General features: G+C 42.0%; 1 pseudogene; it reads right to left on the reverse strand.

Moving 5' to 3' along the window:
* Nucleotides 1–6,068: 6,068 nt before the first annotated feature.
* LOC143641295 (ubiquitin carboxyl-terminal hydrolase 21 pseudogene) lies at nt 6,069–7,474 on the reverse strand (annotated as a pseudogene).
* Between the last annotated feature and the right edge of the window lie 274 nt (nt 7,475–7,748).

Below are 7,748 nucleotides of genomic sequence, written 5' to 3' on the forward strand. Positions count from 1 at the left end.
TCCCCTGTCCTGCTCTGCATCTCTTCCCTTTCCCCAGAAACTAGTCCCCATTCCAGGCACAGGGCCTGGGGTTTCTAATTTGTCTGCCTCCTAAGTTCACCAGGACACAGGACTTGGTGGAATAGTTTCCGTATTGGCCTCCTCTAGTGTTGTCAAGTTCAACAGCCCTGTCTTTCTGCCCTCCTTCCTGTCTCCGCTCTTGGCTCCCCCACGCCTCCCTTCTTCCCTCCATCCTTCCTTCAGTATTTATTAAATACCTATTTATGTGCCAGGCCTGGGGAGTCACATAGACTTTCTCCTTTCATTCAAAATACACTTCAAAAGTGACTCCCAACCTTAAAGAGCAGAAAACACAGGAGGGTTGATTCTGGCTCATTGGCATGGTTTGGGAAAGTGTCCCCCATGTGTTAAAGGCTTGATCCCCAACATCATGCTAATGGGAGGTGGTAGCACTTTAAGATCTGGAAGTCTTCCGGTCACATGGGGTGTGCCCTAGAGAGGGATATTGAATCTCTGGCCTCTCCCCTTTCTCCTTTTCTCCTCAGCTGCTATGAGGTGAGCAGTTTTCTGCACCATGTGCTCCCCACTGTGATGTGCTACTACCACAGACCCATAAGCAATGGGCCAACTGACCACAGACAGAAACCTCCAAATCTTCCAGCCAGAATCAATCTTTCCTCTTTTTAAGTTTGTTATCTCAAGTATTTTTGTTACAGTAAGGGAGTCTGATCTGGCTAATATATTTATTTCTTGGCTCCTCCTCATTTACCCTCAATCAATTAAATTATGTGCAGTGTCTCTGCTGATAAAATAGGAACAGTAGTAAAATAAAAAATTCTTATTCTTTTTTTCACTCACAACCTGGAAGAAAAGAGTATATTCTTTCATCTATAGGAGCATATTCATTTGCATTCTTCTAGGAACTCTAGAAAATCAAGTACTATTATTAAATGTACCACACTGAAAGATTCAAATTCAGCGAATGTCTATTTTGTATCCAAATGCTTTGCTGAATCTACCCTAGAGAATTCTTATAATAATATCTCACGTTAAAGTAAATTAATTCATTCTTCTAATTTAATTTCAGAGTATTTAGGTATATACGTGATTTTAGTTTTCTCTGGCTCATACTTTGAAAAAGAGTTTTTTAATAAAGATTGAAAAAAAAGATTGTTTTTTCCTCTAGAACTTACATTGTCTAATAGTTTTTATGTCACATAAAGCATGAGTTATACCAAGGTACAAAGTCAGTTTTGCAGGTTGCAAATGGTGTTTGCCTCATTTGGTCAGTACAAACCTCTCTGCTGTGATTGGTTGGGATTCTCTGTTAATTACAAAATAATTCTCTTAGCAAGGCTTTCAGTATCTAAATAATAAATAAATTGCAAATGAAGGTTAATTTCACAATACCATTGGTGTACAAGAGCCACAGAGGAATAATGTGTACATGGAAGACATGGAGCCACACTAAATCTCCTAGACTATTTCCACATGGAATTATAAACAGCAATCTAGGACCTTTTTTGGCTGAATGTGATCTAGGCCCAATTTAATGCCAGTCTTGTTGCAAAAATATCCATGGGATATATCAAAGTGCATAAATGCATTCTATTGTCATGTATAGCTAATTAAAACAAAAAGAAATTTAAATGTCCATGGGTATGCAGAAGACCGGCCTCTAGGAAAAGATGCAACAGACTTCATCAAGCCTCAGCTGCAGCCAAACCTAGAGTTACACAGTTTTTATGTTCTACCAGGTACTCCATGGAAAGCGCAGCTCTCCAACCAGGAGAAGTGGCTCAGCCTGGATGCACCTCGAGCCCGCTGCTAGCCTCCCCACCTCCCTGGGTCTGGCTCCAGAAACCTCCTTGCTGTCCCTTCCACAGGGACTCCTGCCACTCAGCCAGAGCCTGACCGGGTCCTAAGGTCTCTCTCCACGTGTCTGTTGGTGGGTGGGTCCGCCAGCACAGGCCTCAGCGCAAGCACTGCTTCCTGCAGACAAGCTTCTGCCCCGCTTAGAGACACAGCCCCCTCCAAGGTCCCCGCCCTTCAACTCCTGCTCACCTCGCCCCTTCCGCCCCCTGCCCCCTCTGAAGGAGGCCCCATCCCCTCACTTGGCCCTCCATTCCAGCTCCAGACAGGCATGCTAGACCAGGAGTGGAAGCACACTGAGGAGGGTAGAGGATTTGGAGGGTTGCCTCCCCTGACGGCGTTCCTTTCCCACCTGGATACCAGCAGTTGGCAGGGTCCTGGGAGACTCACCTGGCTAGGGGCACTAGAGGACCTGAGTACTGCAGGACCTGAGTCCTGCAATGGAGAGGTCCCTTCGCAGAATCCTGCCAGCTGGAAAGATGCACAGGCCCTTGGAAAACCCAACAAAGGAATCAGCTGTGAGAAGAGGGTGCCACAAGACTGTGTCCCTCTGTAGGAAAGAAAAGCAATATTCAGTTTTAATTATTTAATACCAAAATTTTTCCTGTCTTCCACATACTTTCTAAATTAATGCAGTAATGAACCTTATTCAGACTTTTCTACTTTTCATGTATTTCTTGTTTGGTCATGAAAATTTTCAGGCTTAGAATAGTTATTGATATTTACATAAAATCCTAACAATTTAAAAAACTAAAAGTTCTCTTTAACATGACTTTTTCAGAGTTAAAAAAGTTAGCGAGAGGAGGGGAATTCTAGGATGGCTGACAACAAGCAAATTTTCCTTATAGTTTAAATCATTATTCATTATAACTTCTATTAAGGGATGATCCTTGCTCTTTTAAAATTAAAAACATTTCACAGTTTGTGGCTAATCACTTAAAGCACTTATAGTTCTTAGCAGTTTCAAATAAAGTTCAGAATAAATTATAGAAATTATGTATTCTATAACTGGAGGACAGTGTGGAGACAAGAGCAGGTAGTTCAGTAAAGGATCATTGTGTTCCTTAAAAATGTCAATGTTTTATTCTGATTTACAAATCATCTGAGGATGGAAAAACCCAACATTCCTTTTTCGCTTTTAACTTGAAAAAAAAAAATTAAAGATTCAATTATAGTATATAATATGGGATATGACATAATAACCCAAAATCATATTTTCAAGGTCATATAGATCTCTGACTTAGTGTTCATGATAGTAAATGAAAACTTTTAAAAGCTGTAATACCAAACAGGCATGATGGTGCAGGTCTATAATGCCACCTCTGCAGGAGGTTGAGGCAAGAAGATAACAAGTTTGAGGCCAGTCTAGGCAACTTAGCAAGGCCATCTCAAAATACGTTAAAAAAAAGACTGGGGACTTAGCCCAGTAATATAGTACTCACCTAGCATATTCATGGCCCCAGTAACACACACACACATACACACACAAACACACACACACACAAATATAATACACAATTGTTATCAAAATAACCACAATGATAACATCATCACCATCACTATCATTTTTTGGTAGCCTGGCAGGAATTCTCTCAATTTTTACTCCTAATCATATAATGAGGAAGTTGATACTATCATCCCACTGTACAACTGACTAATTTTGAAAGAAAAAAAATCATACATCCATAATATACATAAAAATATTGAGAGAAAATACATTAACACAATGTTGAAAGAACTGCGTGTTTAAAATATTGATCCAAGGAAAATATAATACTAAAATCATCAACATTTGTTTGATTGTACATTTTTTAACTTTATATTAATGTTGAGCAATATTTATTTAGGAAATTCAATAAATATTTTAAAAGTAAATAAGGTTTATTATAGAAAATCACTTAGTATTTAGATAACAAATTCTCTCCTGAATATTTTAGAAGCTTTGGAACTAGGAGAGTCCACTTATATGAAAACAGCATTTTACATTTTGGGGAGATACAAAGGGTTTGAACTCAAGGGCACTCAATCACTGAGCCACATCCCCAGTCCTATTTTATATTTTCTTTTCAGACAGCATCTCACTGAGTTACATAGCACCTCACTTTTGCTAAAATTTCAAACTGTTACTTTTAAAATACCTATGAAAAAAGACAGCTAATTTTAAATGTTTGAATATATTGTTATTGATTTTTTATTCAAAGTGTTTGGAAGAATTTTATAATGCATGACATGTATGAAAAGAAACTTGAGGAATTGACACAGTCTTTGGCACAGAATATGATCAATGTGCTTTGGAAAATCATGTGTGGGATGCAAAAATGAAAAATACATAGTTTATGTTACTCTGAAGTATTTACGTTCTTGTATCACACATGAAGTTTTACCCAAGAGAGATGGAAGCATGTCTATGTCAAATAATTTGTACATAATCTCAGTCATCAGTCATATGTGTTAAATATGATAATCTTTTATATTGTTCCCTCATAAAAGATGTCAATAAAATTGACAATCTTGAATCCATCTTCAATGAAGACAGTGAAAAACTAACCCTATCTTCAAATTATGTTCAATATAGGGTAACAAACTAGATTTATCTTGTCACTTAAAATGGGAGTATGGAGAGATAGAGGAAACAATAATTTTCAAGTCAATGGGTAGCAGGAAACAAAAGATTAATTCCTAAGACATGGTACAGAAAAGAAGGAAGCCTTATGATCTACTCAGTTCATTCAAAGTTCCCAGGCCATCAGTTTGTACAATGAACATTGAGGGACCAGGCTGACTCTCGGATTGAGGATCTGGGGCTTAGATTGCAGAGGAAGAAAATGACTAGAATTTGCAGCACATAGGTTAAGAAGTGTGGGAACTTATGCATAGAGACATACTGGAACCATGTTGGGGGTCTCCCTCAATTTTGAATTTGATCAGTAGATATGTATAAATAATTTGGGAAAAAATCAGAATGATGAGAGATCAAAGTGTCCAGCACTCACACAGGTTTAGTAATTGTACCCTGATTCACCTATTATGGAGGAAAAAGTTATGATTTATTGTACCTTAAATAGAGTGCACAAAGTTCTTCCACTCAGGGTAAGAAATAAATCTCATTAATGTTAGCATTACCCCATTCTCTTTGACCTGGATTTTTGTGACAGAATCCCCAGCCAGCCTTTCTCTAAGAACACTGAAAAGGATAAATACCTTTCTGAGTAATCATTTGCATCCTAGAATAAAGATTCCACAGCCTATGATGGTGCTCTGTGCTCAGGAAGGACTTGCAGCCAGACTCTACCCCAAAGTGGATGGGGAGCCTGGGCTAAGGCCAGGGAGCAGAACCACCGGGACTGGGCCCTATGGGGCTCACAGCAAGGATGAGCATTCCACTGCTGTCTCTTGGGTGCAGACTGGTGATCCTCTGTGTGTGTGTGTGGAGGGGGGGCACATGTCCTGAGAAGAAATGAAGACCTTAGTGCAGCTGTTGTGGAAGGACAACATCCATTCCAGATCAAGATCTGATCTGGGACATAACTGTCCCTTTCACAGACCAGGTTTCCCAGCCTCAGGAGGTGTTTCAGCCAACAGCAGCTGTGGTTCATGTCCAGCCTTCCTGACCTTCAGGTAAGCCACAGCCCCACCATGTCACTCCCCACCAACCCTCCAAACATGGATGCTCTCATGACCCTGGGTGACTGAGAGAATGGCTGGCTGGGGATGCTGTCACACAAATCCAGGTCAGTTGGATTTGCTAGAACATGAGCAGGAAATCAGTGACCAGTAATAGCAACAGCACACAAAGGCGGATACACAATATGTTCATGGAGGCCTTCATGGCCACTCCAGCCTCACATGGGGAAACGGAGGCATGGCCTCACATTGTTCTTTGGGTTCCCAAATATTTTTTTTTCTTAATTTATTCACAAAAAGTTAAGTTTCAGAGTTTATAGGGGCTGTACATGGGCAGAAGTCTGGAAAGCTCTGTACACAGGGCTGAGTGAAAAGGGAGCCTCCAGATGGAAAGGTACTTTTAGTAAAAAAAAATTAAAAATGGGAACTATATCCACTCCACCTTGCTCCCCAAATAAAAATACAGAAAAAGAGATAGCTCAGGTCAATGGGGACCCTTGGACTTAAGGGTGTTTTAAGGGTTTCACAGATGGCAGGACTTACAGGAGCTGTCCTAAGTACTGGGAGGGCCCCTACATTAGTTGGTAGAACACCACATAGCCTTCACTGGATGCCACTTGATTTTCACTTATAGGGGAGACACAAGAGTCATCATAGACATGCCAACCAGTCTGGCTTTGGCACAGGGCTGTGTAGTGGCCAGAGTGGACACTGCCTGAGTGGTTGCAAAGGGCATAAAGCTCATAAACAGGGCTCACAGTTTTGTCACTGGTAAAGTCCCCTAGGCTCATTTGCTGCAGTGGGAAGTCTACATCTACTGAAATTTTCGTGATGGTGCCTTGGGAGGTGGAGAATTGGTTCAGATGGAGAATGAGGATTGAGGGGAATCTTTGTATTGTCAACTTTTTGGTACTTTGTGTTTTCTGGCAACATCGGTCACACAATGGGGCATTCTCCAACTCTATCTCTTCTTCCTTGGTGAAAAGGTTGAAACAATCCCACAGAGAGACCTTCTCCCCAGAAAGCCCTTCCTTGGGGATTGGCAGGGACAGATCAAAAAAACCCTCAAAGGTCATGGAGCGATACCCACAGGCCTGGCACATGCAACAACTTTTCAACTGGCCCACAAACAGGTCCACAATCTTGCTATCCTCTCGTTCTAGGTAATGCTTCCACATTAGGTTGCCTCAATCATCATCACTTAACTCAGGTTCTTTGAGCAGAGTCTCTCCTCTGAGAGGTGGAGAAGGAGCTGGATCATTGGCCAAGATTGGTGGAGCCCGGCAACCTTGTCTGTTGAGTTCAAGGTGTAGTCTTTCCATGAGGAGTCTCAGGAACTCTTGGGCATCCTGCTGGTTGTTTCCAGAGAAGAAGGGAATGTATTTCTGGAAGACAGCTTGGAATTCAGTAGGATCCACAGCTTCACAGGAATTAGGGTGCCAGAGGGCACCAATCACATCTGCAAAGGCTTCAGTAAGTTCTTGGTCCTGGCCCATTTCGGGCACCTCTTGACGGAAGTCTCTTCGTAGACAGAAGTCTCCAAGAGGCCGAGTGCTGCTCAAGCACTGTAGCACAGCATTCAAGAAGCATGTATTTCCTAGATTTTGGAGGCCAACATGACCAGAGCCCAGAAGTAGTGTATGATGAGCAGATGTGGAATGGGCTAAGTTGGTCCAGAATGGGATGGGCAGAAACACAGTTGAGGGTGGTGAGCCAGGCAGGGGAACCCTATGATCTGCCTGAAGGGGATGAGGCCCCAAGGTCTGTCCTGATCCAAGTTCCAGTTACTTGAGCCATTCATCAGTGGGACCTGGCAGGGAAGGAAATTGACATAACATAGAGTTTGGTTTAGGGGCTGAGTTCCCGTGCTCCTTTCTGCAGGCCCACGGTACAAAGTGTAGCTTAGATCTCATGTGGGATTGGACATTGACAAGGGTTTTAAGGTCCTGCTTATGCAGTGCTTAGAATCCAGGGGCATTGTGGAAACCACAGGCTGGACCTGTCCCACCATGAGGTGGTGTGAAGGCCAAACAGGGCCAGGCTCTAGCTCAGGTTCACCCCTGCCTTACTTCACACAAACCCCTGTCAGCCAGACAACAGCTATGGCCAGAGATGTTGCCCAGATAACTCCTTCTGCAAGGACCACTGCCATCTTTTTTGGTCCAAACCACTTCACTGTCTCTCACCAAATATGTTTTTCTTACTTTCTATGGTACCCACATGTCCAGATCCAAAATGAGACACATGGTTTA

Source organism: Callospermophilus lateralis, unplaced genomic scaffold (genome assembly GCF_048772815.1).
Source record: "Callospermophilus lateralis isolate mCalLat2 unplaced genomic scaffold, mCalLat2.hap1 Scaffold_94, whole genome shotgun sequence".
NCBI classification, from domain to species: domain Eukaryota; kingdom Metazoa; phylum Chordata; class Mammalia; order Rodentia; family Sciuridae; genus Callospermophilus; species Callospermophilus lateralis.